At 40.3% G+C, this 20,920-nt stretch overlaps 2 long non-coding RNA genes across 2 annotated transcripts; both read right to left on the bottom strand.

The window, feature by feature from the left end:
* Positions 1 to 289: 289 nt before the first annotated feature.
* On the bottom strand, positions 290 to 11,153 carry LOC145394053 (uncharacterized). The gene is made up of 3 exons (XR_013896311.1): positions 10,996 to 11,153; positions 10,569 to 10,805; positions 290 to 542 (listed from the first exon to the last, which is right to left on the bottom strand). It is a non-coding gene; the product is annotated as an uncharacterized LOC145394053 (long non-coding RNA).
* A 437-nt stretch (positions 11,154 to 11,590) lies between these two features.
* Positions 11,591 to 13,745, bottom strand: LOC145394054 (uncharacterized). Its single transcript, XR_013896312.1, has 3 exons — positions 13,593 to 13,745; positions 11,892 to 12,052; positions 11,591 to 11,694 (listed from the first exon to the last, which is right to left on the bottom strand). It is a non-coding gene; the product is annotated as an uncharacterized LOC145394054 (long non-coding RNA).
* Between the last annotated feature and the right edge of the window lie 7,175 nt (positions 13,746 to 20,920).

The raw sequence follows: 20,920 nt of genomic DNA on the forward strand, positions 1-20,920 counted from the left end.
CCCCTGCCCAGTGATGGCGAAGAACTCCGGCCGTGGTCCCCTGCCCAGTGATGGTGAAGAACTCTAGTCTGCTCATACCAGATCTCTACACTTTTGTACCTATTTGTATTGTACCTTTTTAAATATGCAATATAAAACTGAAAGTTACTGTCTTGTTTTCTTACATTTCATTTTTATAGTTTTTCAGTTTCACCTTAAATCTGACTGAAATGCCTGGTATACTTATGATAACATATTAAAGACTAAAATATTTCAAGACTGTATTACAGAAAAAAACTTGGACATTTACAAATCTTTTACTGAATGGAGAATTTAAAAAAAAAATTGTTCAAAAATGAAAATTATAGGCTTATAAAACAATGTGAAATGCAATAATAACCAAAAACACTGACAAAATACAAAAAAATAGCAGTTTTCTGCCCAAAAATAACCGAAAACTAGATTTTTTGGCCCCCAAAAATGTACCTAAGTCGATTGCGAAGATTAATGGAACCAGGTTTCGCGTCTAGCCTCTCATAATCTGAAGAGTGTCCGGAGACAACCTAAAATAAGAGAAGGGTGTTAGAAAAATAATAGGTACCCTCCAAAAATTCCCCACCCCTTTCCCCCCCTTCCTCCCTTACCCTAACTACAAGTAGCAGGGTGAGAGAGGATGGGCAAAGGAGTGGGGGAGTTTTGGAGAGGACACGTGGAGGGAAAACACGCAAAGTGGGAGTGTGTGTACAGTTGCCGACATAAATACTGATCCATTTCATGAAAATACTGATCCACCTCATGAACGACCGTAAGCCAGGAAGTAAGCAATGACTTCTGACACCCAGTGAGGCTGTCTTCAAGCATAACAAACCTTGTACGAGTTTCATAATGCATGGACTAAAAACAAGGGGCCGTATTTTTGTTTGCAACTGTACCAACCTGGCTCACAGCATCAACACACATGGATGGCCACCTTAGATCTGAAAGTTGCCAGCTAGTATTTTTATGGGCAAATTTTTCAACTTAGTAAAATTTTGAGATGCCAACTAGTATTTTTTAGTGAATTTTTGGACTTAGTATAATTCTGCAAGGCCAACTAGTATTATTATAAGTTACTTTTTTGACTTGGTATTTTTCGACTTAGACAAATTTCTGAAATACTTAGATAACAGTAATAAAGAACTGTGGCCAACTTGGATTTGAAAGCCGCAGTATAATTCTGAGATGCCAACTAGTATTATTATGAGTTAATTTTTCAACTTGGTATTTTTTGACTTAGACAAATTTCTGAGATGCTTAGATACCAGTAATTAAGAACTATGGCCATCTTGGATTTGAAAGCTGCTGATCAGTATTATCAAAAGCAAATTTTGGGACTTAGTAAAATTTTGTGATGCTTAGAAACCAATGACAGAAGGGTGAGGTATCAATTATTTTATGAATAATTCTGTGGACATTCATAACAGCAATGATAGCTCTAACTTACAATTTGCTTTCTTTTACTTACTTAAAAAATGATACATACCAAAACACTGAATTTCAAGGATAATGTTGCCCATAAAATTACTATTTTCAGATTAACTGAATCAATGCTGGCTTGTAGTTAATATAGGGTGGTCCATATATTACATTCATCTAACCTTATGGGGACAGCAGTCTGGTTACAAGAGGAGCACAGACGATTTGGCTGCTTCACAAAATTAATAATCAATCGTGCAATCAATGGACATTGCTTTAAAGATTTTACCAATCAACATAAGTGGGGTTATACAATTAATGGACATGGAAAAACAGATCTTATAACACTAAGCATGAAAAGGATTAGGCAATCAATGGACATGAAAAAGCAGATATTATAATACTAATCATGAAAAAGGTCAAGGGAGTAAAAAATGGTGCAGGGGAGACAATGGTACAGATCACTTAGCCATCCCCTCAACAAAGATGTGTAATACAAGGACCACCTTGTATGATGTAAGAGGCCATAAATGTGTTATGATTCACAAACAAACTTACGATCAATTTACATCATGACTATTATTGAGTTTTTGCTGGAAAGACAAGGAATATAGGTCAGAGACTTTAACTTGTTACTTGTTCTTCTGGCAAAAACAAAACTTATTTCTTTCACCTTAACTTGGCCCACATTTTTGTCATTTTGCAACTTATTTCATGTAGCTTAGTGTAGAAAGAGACATTACAGCACTATGGCTGTAGCCTACATTCATTCCAAATCAGTTTGTGACTAACTTTTTGCATGAGCAAAGTGAGTGAGAACACTAAACAGTACTCAGGCTGAAATGTGTAAAATTCTTGTCCCATACAGCTTGTAAAATTTTCCTGTTTGAAAACCACCAAAGTTTCCCTTTCTTCTTAGCTATGGAACCAATCATAATAAGCTGCACCATTTTGAAATTGTCATAACAATGTCATAACAAGTGTCATCCACTGGTACCAAACTTTTAACCCAAAACAGCCAAATACAGCCAACAAATGCTCAAAACATTTTCACTAGGCAAGAACTGAGCAATAAAAATTCATTTTTTTCTCAGCTACTACACCAATCAAGGAACATCATACTTTGAAAATGTCATTAGAACTGCCTTCCAGGGATATCATTAATTTTCAAAAAGGGTCAAATATAGCCCAAAAGGGCCCAAAATACTACCCTGCTCACTCAGGCATGTCACACATCTGCAGTGTGGACGCCTATTTCTTGATACCAGATTTTAGTGTTAATCTAAGATTACGGTACAGCTCAGTGGCAAAAAAAAATAAATAAATAAATAAAATAAAATAAAATAAATAAATAATGTGCTAAGGCTCTACAGCCTTTTGATATCACCAGAACCATATTTTAGTGCTAATTTGATGTTAAAACTTAGCATTCAAGACAGATGGAAGGCAATTTTAGGCCAAGTTAACGTGAAACAAGTATAGTTACGAGAGAAAAGTTATCGCAAGTTATTTTGTGAGCACTCCCAGTACGCAAAGATACATAGCCACATGGAAATGACCTCATACAAAAATCATAATCTGGTGGCAGTAGGAAACTTCTTGGCATATTTTCTTTAGCAATATGACTGACTGAGTGAATGAGCCAGGCAAGCCAGTGAGATCATTATTATACATGTGGCTGGGTGGTTGAGTACAGCATCTAAACTGTTATCTGGGGAACTACAAAAACGTAAGTGGATCTATGCAAATCAATGGAAAGCTTAAGAGATCATAGGTACTACATGTCACTTTTCTCAAAATTCACCACCATATGACTGAAAAAAGAAACCAAACCACCAAAACTGTGTTATCTCTGAAACTATTAAGCTACGATGGATATAATATAAACACTGCTGAAAAGCTTATGAAAAAGTAATACCGGTACTTGTTAGTAAACTCTGCTTTCTCGATATGCACCACAATACTGCTGTAAAAAGGCCAAAATGTGCCAAACTGAGCACCAAACTAAATTGTTTCAGAAATTATTAAGCTACTGTATATCTACCCACAATGTATGAAACTTGTTGAAATGTTATGGGTATCACTAAGTGTTTTTTTTTCAAAATTTCAAAGTGCGCAATAATATCAGGCAAGTGAGACAGCAGTCTTCAAAATGTCAAAGTGTGCATTACTATTAGGCAAGCAGAATGGCTGTTTCTTAAAAATTTCAAACCTGCATCAATATTAGGCAAGTATGATGGCGTTCTCCAAAATTTCAAAGTGGGCAATAATATAAGGCAAATGGGATGGCACAATTCTTTTAGCTAAAATAACGACATCAGCAAGCTTGCTCACTCAAACAAGTTTCACATTTTCATGTGTGAAAGTGTATACCTTGATATTACTCATTAACAGCATGATGACATGCATGTATGCAGTTTATTCAATGTGACCTCTTAATACATACAAATGTAAATAACAAATGCACAAATACATTTAATAAATGGACACAAAAAATATAAAACAATATATTCTGCCTAAACTCTAAAAATTCTAGTCAAATCAAATCTATCTAACCTCTAAAAATTCTGGTCAAACTTCTGTTTCACTAAATCTCCTGAAAAACTCATAAAACAGGGTGATCAAGAATGTTATCGCTTACATGAGTTCTGGGTAAAGTAGGATATGGTAAGGTAAGGTTAGTGCTGTAAATCAGCAAGCAAAAGCCGATTAATTGGTATCGGTATCGGAGGGAAAACATTATCCGATAATCAGACTCGTATCAGAATCAGCTGAGTAATAAAAAATAAATAAATGTTTCTTTTACCCAATGGCCCTATATCCTAGCACTTATTTCTCTACCATTGTAAGTGTGAATTAATGCAGTAATGATGATTATATTTCAAAGATACGGTCTTATCTCACATTCTACCGATTGTCTTAAATGGTAAAATGCTTGAACTAAAACATACAGAATATTTAGACCATAATATTATACCACTGTGGTTAGAATGAAGCTTGACACAAGTAACTAGAAAGTAGCCCTCTCTCAAGGAGCTGTGGCAGACTGGGATTAACTTGCGAGTCAGTCGGTACACACATAAACACTTGAGGTTCCATCAGTGGTATGATGTAGGCTTAATGTTTACTTTTGATTGTGTACAAGAACTGTGAGGAGAAATTCAGTTTTTTTTTTTTTTTTTTCTATTAATCCTCAGTAAAATGTACATAATCAAATAAAATACACAACTTAATCATCACTGCCTTTCTAGGAGTACGAGGAATTTAGTGCTAAACTCAGTCATTACATGCAAATCTTAATTTTGTTTTGCGACCGTGAAAAAAAGGCTGGTACTTAAAAAAATTATATTACTTTAATTTAAAACGAGATATAACAACTTCTTTGACTTTTTTATGTGGATTTTTATTTTAAAGAAGCTATAACTGTACTACACCTTTATATATTAAAGTGTTATTAAGACACATTAATACCCACAAGTATATAACACCTTTAACATTGGCCAAATAACTGGAAACATAAATCCCATACCATAACTTTTGTGCTTCCCAAAAAGTATGCAACACTTAGTCATCGGACATATAGTAAATGCACAACATTTAACTTCTAAATCTTAGCCAGATCTTGGTAATTAACGATATATGAAATGCATAATGTAGCTATGTAAATTTCAGGTCATTATCCAAGTAATAAAGGACTATATTTGTACTTGAAATTACCATAAAATCTTGGCCAGCAGGTCATCAGCCATAAAATGAAACAACATTTATATTTAAAAATATGTAATATTTTGATCACATGGCAATTCAGGTCAGACCAGCCTGGACTTAATGCACAGTGGAAAAAATACTATCTATCTGTCTATTGCTAGAAGCCTTAATCCCGTAAGGGGTGGCCACAAACAAATTGCCTCCATGTCACCCTGTCCCCCGCCATTTCACTGCCATGTTCCCAGCTCACACCCCCCTCTGTCATATACCTCTCCACTCCATCCCTCCATCTCATCCTTGGCCTCCACTTCCCTCTCCCCCCCTCCACCTCACCCACATACACTCTCCTTGTCAGTCTCTCACTCTCCATCCTCTCCACAGGGCCAAACCACCTCAGTGTGTTTCTCATAATGCTTCCTATAATATCCATATCCATACCACAATGCTCTTTCACTTCCTCATTCGTCAGTCTGCCTCTCCATGTGACTCCATATGCTCCTCTCAAATAACTCATTTCCATTGCTCTCACTCTTGATTTCTGTCCCTCCAAAGAGGTCCAAGCTTCATTTCCATATGATGGAGTTGGTATCACAATATTGTTATGTCGTAACTTTTTCACTTCCATGCTCACTTCCCTGTTTCTCATTATTGTTTTCAAGGAACAAGCAACCTTTCTTCCTTGTTGTACCCTTTCAAGCACATCACCCTCTAAACTTCCATCCTTACTCATCACACTATCCAAGTACTTAAACGCACTCACATTTTCCATTTCCTCCTCATCCAACCTCACTGTACATTCACTGACTCCACTTCTCTCGAAGACCATCATTTTAATCATCCCTACATTCACCTTTAGATTCCATTTCTTACACACACTACGAAACTCATCCACCAAGCCTTGCAGCTTGCCTTCGTCTTCACTTAACAACACAGTATCATCTGCAAGGAACAAAACAGGGAGTTTCCAAACACTGCCCTCTCTCATTAGGGCTGCTCCAACATCCACTGCCCTATTCTGTATCTCTTTTATAAACTCATCCATATACAGACTGAACAACCATGGAGACATGACACATCCCTGTTTCAATCCAACCTTCAAACAGAAAAATTCACTGAGTTCACCATCCACACGCACTGCAGCTTTAGCACCCTCATACAGACTCTTCATAGCATTTGGCAACTTCCCATTTACTCCATATTTAATACTTTCCACAATCCTTGTCTATCCACTCTGTCATATGCCTTCTCCAAATACATGAAGGCTGCATTCAACTTCTTTCCCTTCACTAGAAACTTTTCCACTAAAGATTTAAGAATGAATATCTGATCTACAGAATATCTGATATACACAACCTCTTCCCTTCCTAAAACCTCCCTGTTCTTCTCCAAAAAATACACTAGCTTTAATCCCAGAGACTGGATTTATCACACTAGTAGTCAAGGACTGTTCTTCATCATGACTAATACTGCTGTCCATGAAATAAAGCATGAATGGCTTAAGTCCAGTGTATGCCATCCTCATACAGTATACAGGTAGTGTAGTGTACTGTAACGGCTCACATTACACACACACTACAAATGTTATGCATTTTTAGATTTTAAAACAGTCTTCAATCTTATTTACTTTGAATAGTTTAGGGTAATTCTTTATCAAATGGGCAATGCGATTCCACCTATAATATAACAAACTCATGATCTCAAGGTAAGTAATTCTGGTACATAATGCAACACAGATAGTTAACTGTTGAATTGTGACTGCAAAAAACGATTGGAAAAAAATATATATATATCTATTTGGGGTTATCTAAAGCAGCCAGGTCAACAGCGGCAGTGTTTATCAACGATCTCTCCGATTGACTGCGTTGTTTACCATCAATCCGACTGGACACATCAGTGTATTGCGTGTCAAGGCTATGAGAAACTTAATGATTTAACCAAACCTAACCAAGCCAAACCAAACCTAATCTAACCAGACCTAACTTGTGCTTGACAGCCAGCTTTCAAATGAAAAAATGTGCATTAGGAAATATAACAAGTACTCTGTGAAAGACTCATTTCAATAGAAAATATGGAAAGGCTGTGCTCGTTTGTTAGAGAATTAATAAAATTAGCAATGAAGGTTCAGTGGATGAAATGAGCAACACTTTCAGGTCACAGTGTCTTCTGCCATGATAAATATTCACTCTGAAGTGACGCTCAAATCTGGGAATCATTTACACACACAAACACTCGTAGCTTACACATGATCGCCCATACATGCACATCATCAGAAGCCATTCACATTCTTCGATTCACCATCTTTCCTTTGCATACACGGTATATGTATTTATGTCTAACTATCTATCTACGGTATATCTATCCATCCATCATCCATGAATGGCGTAGGAGCCCGGGGCTAGGCAAGTTGGTCCTGACATTTAAGATGAGAGTGATCAGCCTCACTCATCCCTGAGTGGTATTACTTGAGAAATAAACCCCAACCACCCCTTGAATATAAACCTTCATCGGCTCAATTCGATTGGAGTGCCATAATTACCCACTAAACCACCAGGCGCCAAAATTTGGTTATATAGTTACCACCCAGAGTAGTAAATGGTTTCCTGGTGTACTGGAAACCATTTGGCTTGTCACTCAGTGTAGAGTCAACCACAGGCAGAAGTAAAAGGAAAGAATGAAGGAAAGAAAGACAGAAGAGGGAGTGTAAAGTCACCCATAGGCAGAAGGATGAGGAAAGAATGAAGGAAAGAAAGATAGAAGGGTAGGGAAGGAAAGAAGGATGAAGGAGAGGAAAGGACAGACACCCGAGAGCAGCGCTACATCAAGTGAGTGGATGGTGAGTGCTCCCACCTCCCACCATACATATATATATATATATATATATATATATATATATATATATATATATATATATATATATATATATATATATTTGTGGTAGGTGGGGGCACTCACCATCCACTCACTCAATGTAGTGCTGCTCTTGGGTGTCTGCCCTGTCCTTTCCTCCACCCTTCTTTCCTTCCATCTTCTTCTGTCTTTTTTTCCTTCATTCTTTCCTTGTCTTTCTGCCTGCAGGTGACTTTACACTCCCTCTTCTGTCTTTCATTCCTTCATTCTTTCCTCTTCCTTCTGCCTGTGGGTGACTCTACACTGAGTGACAAGCCAAATGGTTTCCTGTACACCAGGAAACCATTTACTACGCTGGGTGGTAACCATATAACCAAATTTTGGCGCCTGGTGGTATAGTGGGTAACTATTGTGCTCCAGTCAGATTGAGTCGTTGAAGGTTTATATCCAAGGGGTGATTGGGGTTTATTGCTCACGTAATGCCACTCAGGGATGAGAGAGGTTGGTCCCTCTCATCTTAAATGTCAGGACCAACTGCCTAGCCCCGGGCTTCTACGCTCCTCATAGGGCAACGTAGGATTGGATGATGGATGAATGGATGGATATATATACTGTATATATATATATATATACTGTATACGGTATATATATATTGTACAGTAGAGAGAGAGAGAGAGAGAGAGAGAGAGAAAGACAGCACACAAGTTGTACCAAATTGCAAACCTTGTACGTACAGCATAATAATGAAGAAGCAGAGGCAAGATCTATAAGTAACTTTTTTTCATCAACTACAGGATTGTTTCACCGTATGAGCTGAGCTAAAACAAAGTTGCCAAATGCTGTTCATCCCCCTTTTTCTAAGTTATTGTCCTTTTAGTGCCCCCATCTACAGTACTGCCTTCTTTCATATTATATGCAGTAAATCACTTCTTTCTTTGGATTACAGTGTGAAGAGTGACTAAATATTATGACCAAATATAGAATAAAATAACTAATGGGTGTGGGCAGTTTGCACTTATTTCGACAAGCGTGTGTACACTATTTATGTACATAAACCCACAAGGCCACCACACTTACACACCACCAGTACACAGTATACCACACTCTCAACTCAGTCCTTTCGGTCTTCCATTTTCTTTTTTTCCCCCCTTTCCCTTCCCACTTATTATTATGAACCTTTATTGAGTTTCAGTAAAACTTTAAGCTTCAAAACAGTGTCAAGATAACAACATTCTTTCACACAGAATTAGGCAAGACAATGACCAAAATATTCAATAAAAGTTATTTAAATGTTTCTTGCATCCATACCGGATATCCCGACATCGACAGTAAATGTCGGTTCCGATTCGGTAAAAAAAAATATAAATATCGGAAATATATTTGTTTGGCGGATCATATCGGTTACAGCACTAGGTAAGGGAAGGTAAGGGAAGATAAGGTAAAGTGAGATAATGTAAGGTAAGGTAAGGTAAGGTAAGGTGAGATAAGATAAGGTAAGGTAAGGTAAGGTAATGTAAGGAAAGGTAAGGTAAGGTAGGGAAAGGTAGGGTAAGGTAAGGAAATGTAAGGTGCAGTAAGGTAAGGTAAGGTAAGGTGCAATAAGATAAGGTATGGTAAGGTAAGGTAAGGCAATGCTGGTTGGATAAGATAGGTAAGATTAGATAGGGTCAGGTATGTTAGGCAGTGTAGGGTATGATATGGTATAGTACAGCAAGGTAAGATAGACAGGGAAGGGTAGGGCAGGGTATACAGGTAATACAGTTAGGTAAGGTAAGGTGAGGTAGGGTAAGATCTGTAGGGAAGGGAAGAGAGGGGAAAGGAAGGGAAGGGAAAGGAAGGGTAAGGTTGGGTCAGGTAGGGCAGGGCAGGGCAAGGTAAGGTAAGGTAAGGTAAGGTAAGGTAATGTAAGGTAAGGTAGGGTTAGGGGAAGGGAGGGTTAGGGGAAGGGTAGGGTAGGGTAGGGTAGGGTACGGTAAGGTAAGGTAGGGTAAGATAAGGTAAGGTATGGTATGGTAAGGTAGGGTTAGGACAAGGTAAGGTAAGGTTGGGCTGGGTAGGTCAGTCAGACAGGGTAGGGTAAGGTAGGGCAGGTCAGAGTCAGATACAGCAGGGTAGGGTAAGGAAGCTAAGGTAAGACAGAGAGAAGGCAGGGTAAGGTAAAGTATGGTAAGGTGAGTTACTTTGCATCAAATACACTGGGGGGGAGGTCCATATAATCAATAACTTCTTTTGATCACCCTGTAAAGTTTTTTTTTTTTTTCCCTTAGCTCAATGAAAATAAAAAGCTAATAACTGGGAGTCTGGGAATTTTCTTTATTGTCAAAATCTGGACTGACTGCTCTAAAACTGAGAGTACGATGGTGTAAGTCCCTAATTTATGATGTCATTTATGGAACATATGGGCCTTTGCTAAACTAGTGAAGAACCTTATGCCTGAAAATTCTTAGGGTGCTAAGCTGACGTACAACATGGACCCTTGCTAGAGTGACATATTATACTTTGCGTATAAAAATTCCTGGGATGTGGCTGGCTGACCAGGCCTGCATCTACACAGCATATGAACAAGAAACCTGGTTTACCTTTAACATCACAGCAAGATGAATGGATGCAGATGGTTTTAATGCTGCTAAATTTCATGCAATTCCATCAATCAGCAGCAGCAGCAGCAGCCCAAGCTAGTCCACTGCAGAATAAAGGTTTCTCCTATCTTCTTCCACTCTGATGTATAAACTGGCTGTCAGCATGTTCCATCAAATCCCAATGAATCTTGATGTCGGAACACGACGCAAGGTGAGATTTGGGATCCAATCCCCCATCTGCCAACAAAAATCATCATCAGTATCATCATCTTCACTTCTATTTTCACTATTATAGGTACATCGAGTCGGTATGATCAAGATAAATGAAAATACAGAAGTCACTATCATCAACATTTTCATTCATCATGCCTTGCAGTTCCCACTCACTCAGTCAGGGTAAATGCTGTGGGGCGTAAACTTCACTCACCTTCTCACTCCATCCATGAAGGTTCCCTCATGCAAGTGTCAAGGCAACGACTCTTTCCCTATTCAATATCTCCCAACAAAAATGACTGACATAGTTCAGCCAAGATTTGCAACCTTCTTCTTAGTGCATTCCTTCCCGGGTTGATGCTTTCAGATATCAGCCTGTGAAAAGGATCAATCTAAGGAAAATGTGCCATGCCCCCATATATCTATAATAAAAGTTACGGTTCACATATTATGCAAGTACAAGAAAAAATAAAGTGTAAAACTTTAACATTATGGTACTGGGAGAGATTTGGTTAGATGGTGAACTCTCCTAGTCTGCTGGCAAGAATACCATATTTCACCTAGCACACATTTTGGTGCCCATTGTTTCTTGGTTTTAATGAAATAAAATCAATACCATATACACCTTTTCCTGAAACTAATTTTGTTCTATCTACACAGCATATGAAAATGAAATCTGGTTTGCCTTTAACATCACAGCGAGATGAATGGATGCAGATGGTTTTAGTGCTGATAAATATCTTGCAACTCTGTCCATCATCAGCAGCAGCAGCCCAAGTCAATCCACTGCAGAATAAAATTATCTCCTATCTTCCACTCTGATGTATTGGCTGTCAGCACGTTCCATCAAATCCCAGCGGGTCTTGATGTCAGAAAACGATGGCAAGATGAGATTTGGGATCCATTCCTCCCTCTACCGACAAAAACCATTATCAGCATCAACATCATCATTATCAATTCTGTTCTCACTATTATACTGTACATGGAGTAGGTATGATCAAGAAAAACGAAAATACAGAATCCATTATCATCAATATTTTCATTCATTAAGCCTTGCAATTCTCACTCACTCAGTCAGGGTAAATGCTTCGGGGTGTAAACTTCACTCACCTTCTCACTCCATCCATGAAGGTTCCCTCATGCAAGTGTCATGGCAATGACTCTTCCCCCATTCAGTATCTCCCGACAAAAATGGATGACATAGTTCGGCCAAGATTTGCAGCCTTCTTCTTGGTGCATTCCTTCCAGGGTTGATGCTTTCAGATATCAGCCTGTGAAAAGGATCAATCTAAGGAAAATGTGCCATGTGCCCATATATCTAGAGTTACTGTTCACATATAATGCAAGTACAAGAAAAAATAAAGTGTAAACCTTTAAAATTATGGTACTGGGAGAGATTTGGTTACATGGTGAACTCTCCTAGTTTCCTGGTAAGAATACTGTACAATATTTCACTCAGCACACATTTTGGTGCACACTGTTTTTTGGTTTTAATTAAATAAAATCAATACCATATACACCTTTTCCCAAAACTTGTTTAGTTCTAAAACTTTCATTAGCTATTGGATATTCACTAGCTTTTCCACCTGCTAATCCTGTGATGTTTTGCTGGGAACAGCACATCCTCATTTTACGACTGCAATGTATTTTCAAAAACCAATGGTTTAATTAATTTTGTGCTGTAATCATGTAATCAAGAAAACGATCACATACTGGTAATGGGAAATCAGGCATCACAGCGACTGTATAAGAAAAAAAAAAGAAGTTAAATTCTTATTGATCTCATAAGCAAATGACTGTACTCTATAGTGATAGTACAAGTGCTCGTGGGCCCTTCAGGCCCTTCGCACTTGCTCCTGTGGAAGGCTCTCACGCTGCTATAGTTTATTTTAGTTGTATCAATGGGTAAAAAATTCTACGGAGATCCTATGCCGGATGCCTGGAGCAGCATTTTTTGGTCAAAATGTGATCACTCATTAAATATAGTCAAAGTTTTTCAATCGTGATGGGACCAAGTTTTTTCACATCAACGAATTTTTTGCAATTTTTGTGCCAATTTTGGTGTGATTTGAATATGTAGTTTCGGCTGCCCAAAATACACACACACACACACACACACACACACACACACACACACACATACATGGCTAGTGCTATAGTATATCAGATAATGAGGGTGTGTTGTATTTCTTATATTAACTGGCAAACACAGGGTACCCAGTATACAGTTTTATGTTTTCGATGGGCTCCTCTCATCAACTGCAACAACCTTTTCCTTTACCATTTCCTTAGTTACATGAAGTTAGATTAATGCTTAAAATTGCCAACTTCACTGTCTAATTTTTCTTCCCTGCAGTCTGACTGGGTTAGATGCAGTTAAATTAATGCTTTGGGAGGTCTGAGGAGCAAAGGCACCCACTTAGGTTAAGTTAGATGTGGTTAGGTTAGGATAAACATGGGTCTCCTGATTTACTATGCAATTCATTTCATATTATCCATCATCTTCCAGTGAAAATGTTTCTTTTCTCTAAATGGGTTCCCATGTTCAATTGGGGGATGGAGAAGGCAGGAAAAACAGGGAAACAATGCAATTCCAAAAGAAATGTCAAAATCAAATGAACCCAAAAAAATATTCAGAAAACTTTCCTTTTATCCACAAAATTGTGTCTCACTGAAAGTAAAAATTTATTCTTTGGGGAATTACTATTCTACAGTAATGGGGTCACGAAGGAATGGAGGGGTGATAGCACTACAGTACGTAGCATACAAAAGAAAAATAACAAAAAAAAAGCAGAAAAAAAGACTCCATACCCATCTCAACAAGAGGAAATGCACAGGCACTGCCATGCCTTCATGAGGTGGTGATAAAATCCTTCATTACACTACACAGCCCATCTTGGTGAACGTTCTGAGTACTGGCCAGAGGTCTTCATGGGAGGGTCATTGCTGGTTCACTGAGGTGTGGCTTTTGAATTGGCGCTTACCCAGAACATCTTGCCAAAAAGGAAAAACTGAATTAGGTCTTTGTGAAAGGCTATGAGAATATGGGTATTGTATAGCCTAGTACACCAGGCCCTTGTTTTTCCAGCGATTATTATTCAACAATTCGTTGTTTCTATATATCTATCTATCTATTGCCAGACGCCTCAATCCCATTCGGGGTGGCCACAAACAAATCGCCTCCACATCGCCCTCTCTCCCGCCATTTCACTGCCCTGCTCCCAACTCACACCCTCCTCTCTCATATACCTCTCCACCCCATCCCTCCATCTCATCCTCAGCCTCCCCCTCCCTCTCCCCCCCTCCAACTCACTCACATACACTCTCTTCGTCAGTCTATCACCCTCCATCCTCTCCACATGGCCAAACCACCTCAGTGTATTCCTCCTAACGCTTCCTATCACATCCACATCCACACCACAACACTCCTTTATATCCTCATTTGTCAGCCTGTCTCTCCATGTGACTCCACAGGCTCCTCTTAAATAACTCATTTCCACTGCTCTCACTCTTGACTTGTGTCCTTTCAACAACGTCCAAGCTTCACTTCCATACATTAGAGTTGGTATCACAATAATGTCATGCAGTAACTTTTTCACTTCCATGCTCACTTCCCTGTTTCTTATCACTGCTTTCAAGGAACCAGCAACCTTACTTCCCTGCTGTACCCTTTCAAGCACTTCACCTCCCAAACCTCCATCCTTCCTCATCACACTACCCAAGTACTCGGTACTTAAACGTACTCACATTTTCCAATTCCTCACCATCCAACCTCCCTGTACATTCACTGACTTCACCTCTCGCAAAGACCATCACTTTACTCTTCCCTACATTCACCTTCAGATTCCGTTTCTTACACACTCTCCCAAACTCATCCACCAAGCCTTGCAGCTTCCCTTTGTCTTCACTCAACAACACTGTATCATCCGCAAACAACAGTACAGGGAGTTTCCAAACACTACCCTCTCTCACCAGGGCCACTCCAACATCCACTACCCTACCTTGTACCTCTTTTATTACCCCATCCATGTACAGATTGAACAACCATGGAGACATGACACATCCCTGTTTCAACCCAATCTTCAAAGAGAAAAATTCACTCAGTTCACCATCCACATGCACTGCAGCCTTACCATCATACATACTCTTCACAACATTCAACAACATTCCATCTACTCCATATATTCTTAATACTTTCCACAATCCTTGTCTATCCACCCTGTCATATGCTTTCTCCAAATCCATGAAAGCCGCATATAAATTCTTTCCCTTCTCTAGAAACTTTTCCACTAAAGATCTATGAATATCTGATCTACAAAACCTCTTCTCTTCCTAAAGCCTCCCTGTTCTTCTCCAACTAATTCCTCTGTTATTTCCCTAACTATGTCAATAAGTACCGGTATCCTACCATATACTTTTTCTATTATACTATGAAGACAAATGCCCCTATGATTACCACACACTTCTTTTCCTCTTTTCCTTTGTACAGTACAAGGGAATAATTATACCTGACTTCCAATCCTCCGGAACTATACCTTCCTCCCAGGCCAATCTGCACATCCTCCACATCAATTCTATTACTATCTCTCCCCCATGCTTCAACATTTTACCACACACTCCATCAATTCCTGGGGCTTTCCCTGATTTAACTTTCTTCATTGCTTCCACAACTTCTATCCTACTGATTTCTTCCTGTCTTCTCACCTCCCTCCTTCTCCCAGCCATTCCCCAGCCACTTAAACTTGCATCACTTCCATCCTCTATGTTCAACAATTCCTTAAAGTGTTCTCTCCATCTGCTCACTTTTTCTCCCTTCTCCACTAGTAATCTACCATTTTTATCTTTCACTCCCCTGCTAACTTCACTTCCACCCTGTCTTACTCTCTTCACCTCTTTCCAGAACATTTTCTTACAGTCCCTCCACTTTACACTCAAATTCCTTCCAAATTCCTCATCCACTCTCTTCTTACTCTCTCTTACTAATCTTTTTACTTCTCTCTTTCTTTCTACATATAACTCTCTCTTCCGCCTCTCAACTTCTTCCACGCCCCTATTTCTCATCCATTCATTATATGCTTTCTTCTTTTGTGCCACAGCCTGTCTCACCTCTTCATTCCACCACGCTGTTCCTTGCACCCCCCCTCCATCTTCTCTTCATCTCACACACCACATCACATGCTGCACATATTTCTTCTGTGAATATCCTGTACACACCTTCCACGTCCCCCATCTGCTCCAATTCATATTTGCCCAATTGTTCCTCCACTTATCTCATATTCTGCCTTTTTCTCATCCTCTTGTGACCTTTCCACTCTCCTTGCAAATACTCTTTCTTCCCGTCCTTCCCTTCTTCTATTACTCCATCTTATTTGTATCTTGATTCTGGCCAACACCAAGTAGTGATCAGAAAGTCCACTCCCCCAACCTCTATACACTCTTGCATTCATTACACATCTTCGCATCCTTTCATCCACACACACATAATCAATCATTGCCTTCCTTTCATTTAGTTCACCACCCATCCTTCTCATCACTCACCATGTATACCTGTGGATCATTTTGTGCCTGAAGAGGGTATTGGCTATCACCAACCCCCTCCCAGCACAAATGTCCACTAACGCACTGCCATTCTCATCTATCTCAGCAGGCACATCCCACTCACCAACTATTCCATCCACCTTCACATTCCCTACTTTACCATTCATATCACCGATCAAAAACACTCTCTCATTCCTTCCAAACTTTTCCATGCACACTTCCACATTTGTCCAGAACTCTTCTCTCACTCTGCTTGCACGATCTTGCGTTGGCGCATACAAGCACACAATCGCCCACGTTTGTATTCCAACTTTTAATCCTACCCACACAATCCTTGACCCAACTGATCCATAATCCCTTATGTTCTTCTTCCATCTTTTACTCACAACTATACACACTCTTTCTTTTGCCCTCTCATTCTCACCTACTCCTGCACATATACCCCATCCATACTCCCATTCTCTCACACTCTCACCTCTCCACTTAGTTTCAGTTACTCCACATACATCAACTTTCGCACCCTCAAGCACCTGGACAATCTCTCTCTCTTTCACCTCATCATTCGCACCTCTTACATTCCATGTTCCGATTATCATGTCCTTTGTCCGGTCCTTGGTCGTCATCTTTTGGTCAGTCCTTGTCTGAGGCTTCTTGTTTGTCTTTTTAGTTAGTTGTTTTCCGGGGAGGGGCACTAACCTTCCGCCAACCCTTTTAGTCGCCTTTTACGACAAGCAAGGATACTGTGGGAGTATTCTTGAAAAAAAAACCCTACCCCCAGGGGTGTTTCAACATTTATAAATCTATACACGTTTTCATTGTTCGACATGGTTATCCCCTGCCATTTCAACAATGCAAACTGCACACTGCCATACAGACCAGCTGAGCTGCCTCAGTCTCCTGCACTTTGCCCTGCTGATCGGTTGCCTCTTTATCTGTCTGAATTTCTATTTGACTGCATGGAATACTACAGCACCATCATGGCTCCAACCAAGACCCCTACTACTACCCCTGTCAAGCGCAATCATGTGCTCACCAACCTAAGTGAGAGTTTCACCATCACATGGTTGGGTGATGACTGTGCCAATGATTAACGAACACTTAACGCACAATACTGTTTTGGTGCATTTTACATAATGCACATCTAAGTTTGCACTAGGTTAGTTAGGTTATAATCACTGGGGAGTCCTGGATGCAAACCCCCCAGTCAGGTTTCAGCACTTCCTGTTAGGCTTCCACTGCTATTTCTGGTTTTAAATTGTATACCGTATCGTACATATGAGTTTGTCTGGTGTGGTGATGCCATGTCTAGTAGGCAGGATTGGAAGGAAACACCCTATCAAAGGCGTTCAGGTGACTTTCTGTAATATCGCTAAGTGAGTGCCGCACTCCCCCACATCCCGAATACGGATCACTCGAATGCTGATGTGAAGTATGGAAGCGTTCGCATACGACTTACGTACCAGTCGGGGTGTTATATAAGGCAGAGCAGTATCTTCACTGCAATCCGGGAAGATTATTCCCTTTTCAGGCTGGAGGTTTCGTACCCCCTGGGGGTAGGGGGGTTTCAAGAATACCGTACTCCCCCAGTATCCCTGCTTGTCGTATGAGGCAACTAAAAGGGTTGGTGGTGGGTTAGTGCCCCACCCCGTAAAAAGAACTAACTAAACAAGCGAATAAAGTGCCTCGGACCAGGACGGACCATACGTTGACGACTCAGGAACAGACAAAAGACTTTCTGAGAGTGGGGACATGGAATGTGAGAGGAGTGAATGATGAAGTGAAAGAGAGAGAGATTGTGCAGGTGCTGAGGATGCAAGAGTGGATATATGTGGACTTACTGAAACTAAATGGAAAGGTGAAAGGGTGAGAGAATGGGAATACGGTTTAGGAATAAGTGCAGGAGTTAATGAGAATGACAGGGCAAGACAGGGAGTATGTCTGATGATAAGCAAGAAGTGGAAGGAGAATATAAGGGAGTATGGAACAGTGGGTGCAAGGACTGTATGGGTGAGGATGAAAGTAGGTACCAGTATACAAGCGTGGACGATTCTGTGTGCGTATGCGCCGACAGAGGATTGAGTGGCAAGAGTGAAAGATGAGTTTTGGGCGAGCGTAGAAGCATGTATGGACAAGTTTGAGAGGAGAGAGACAGTGTTTTGATTGGAGACATGAATGACAAAGTCAGGAATGTACCAGTGGATGGAGTGGCTGGTCAGTGGGGTGTGCCAGCTGAAGTAGATGGGAATGGTAGTGCTTTGTTGGACATCTGTGCTTGTAAGGGGTTAGCAATAGCTAACACCTACTTTCGGCATAAGATGATCCACAGGTATACATGGAGAGTTATGAGGAGGATGGATGGTGAACTTGTTGAACGAAAGGCAATGATAGATTACGAGTGTGTGGATGAGCAAATGAGAAGACAAGTGGTGGAGGCAAGAGTGTGGAGAGGGTGAGGGAATGGAATCTCTGACCATCACTTAGTGATGGCCAAGGTAAGGCTGCAAAGAAAATGGTTGAAGAGACGAAGGGGAAGACAGGAGGAAACAGATGCTGTGAGAAGAGTGGAGAAATTGCAAGACAGTAAGAAAATGGCAGAGTAGGCTATAAGAGCATCGTGGAAGAAAGATTGGGAAGGTATGAGTTAGAGAAGATGGTAGGGGTGGAAGACACATGTAAGATATTTACGGAAGAGATAGGCGTAGCGTGTGAGGTGGTTTGTGAAGTGAGGGGGAGATGTAGGGGGTGGAACAAAAGAAGAAGGCATATAGTGAATGGCTAGTGAGTAGAGGCAGGGGATGAGAGAAGAGAGAATTATATGTGAGCAGGAGAAGGGAGGTGAAGAGATTGGTGAAGGAGAGTAAGAAGAAAGTGGATGAAGAGTTTGGGAGGAATCTGAGTGTGAAATGGAGGGAGAGTAAGAAATTGTTTTGGAAAGAGGTAAAGAATGTAAGGCAGTGTGAAAGGCGAAATAGTAGGGGAGTGAAAGATAGGAATAATAGATTGTTGGTGGAGAAGAGAGAGAAATTGAGGAGATGGAAGGAGCACTTTGAGGATTTGTTGAAAGTAGAGAGTGAGAGCAGTGTGAGTATAAGTGGTTGGGGAATGGCTGGGAGAAGGAGAGATGAAAGGAGGGAGGAAGAGATCAGTAGGGTGGAAATAGTGGATGCAATGAAGAAGATCAAGATGGGAAAGGCCCCAGGAATTGATGGAGTGTGTGGTGAAATGCTGAGGAACAGGGGTGAGATTGTAGTGGAGTGGATATGGAAGGTTGTGTAGATTGGCTTCGGAAGAGGGAAGGGTTCCGGAGGATTGGAAATCAGGTATAATTGTTCCTTTATACAAAGGAAAGGGGGAGAGAGAAGTATGTGGTAACCATAGGGGCATTTGCCTTCTTAGTGTGACCAGAAAAATATATGGTAGAATACCGGTACTCATTGATAGGGTTAAGCATATAACAGAGGAGCTAGTTGGAGAAGAACAAGGGGGATTTAGAAAGGGAAAAGGGTGTGTAGATCAGATATTTGTTTTAAGATGTTTAGTGGAGAAGTATCTAGAGAAGGGAAAGAAAGTGTATGTTGCCTTCATGGACTTGGAGAAAGCTTACAACAGAACAGACAGATGAGGTATGTGGAAGGTACTGAGAATATATGGAGTGGGGGGGGGGAGAAATTGCTGAGTGCTGTGAAGAGTATGTACGAAGGACCTAGGGCTATGGTGCGAGTGGATGGTGAGCTGAGTGAGTTCTTTGATCTCAATGTGGGACTGAAACAGGGTTGTGTAATTTCTCCATGACTGTTTAATATATACATGGATGGGGTTGTAAGGGAGATGCAAGGTAGGGCAGTGGATGTGGGGGTGGCTCTAATGAATGAGGGTGAGATGTGGAAGATTCTGGTGGTGTTGTCTGCTGATGATGCAGTATTGTTGAGTGAAGATGAATGGGAGTTGCAAGGTTTGGTGAATGAATTTGGGACAGTGTGTAGGAAGAGGAATCTGAAAGTTAATGTAAACAAGAGTAAAGTTATGGTGTTTGAGAGGAATGAAGTCACAGAATGCACGGTGAGGTTGGATGGCAAGTATATGGAGAATGTGAGTGCATTCAAGTACTTTTTTTTTTTTTTTTTAAATGCGAGGATGAAGGAACCAAAGGCCATGAGCCCGCAGTAACAGTTCCCTCCAAGAAAAAAACAAAATACAATAGAGAGCCAAATTCAAGATCCGATCATTTTGAGATGCCTGGACACACTGCGTTTGAAAGACTGGAGATCACAGGCAGCAGGAAATACAGACAGAGGGAGACAGTTTCAGAGCTGACCTGTTGCATAAATGAAAGACTGGGAGTAATGGTTAACTCTTGCATTAGAGAGTTGGACAGAAAACGGATGAGAGTTTGCTGCCAGACGGGTGCAACGCGCCTGTCGTAGAGGTGGAGGAATGCAAGCAGACAGTTCAGAGGAGCAGTGACCATTAAAGTAGCGATAGAAAAGAGATAAAGATGCAACAGTGCGGCGAAGAGACAGAGGTTGAAGGGAGTCAGTAAGAGGAGGAGAGTTAATGAGACGAAAAGCCTTTAACTCCACCCTATTGAGAAGAGCTGTATG

Source organism: Coenobita brevimanus, chromosome 26 (assembly GCF_032717465.1).
Source record: "Coenobita brevimanus isolate Jiangsu-jjx chromosome 26, ASM3271746v2, whole genome shotgun sequence".
NCBI classification, from domain to species: domain Eukaryota; kingdom Metazoa; phylum Arthropoda; class Malacostraca; order Decapoda; family Coenobitidae; genus Coenobita; species Coenobita brevimanus.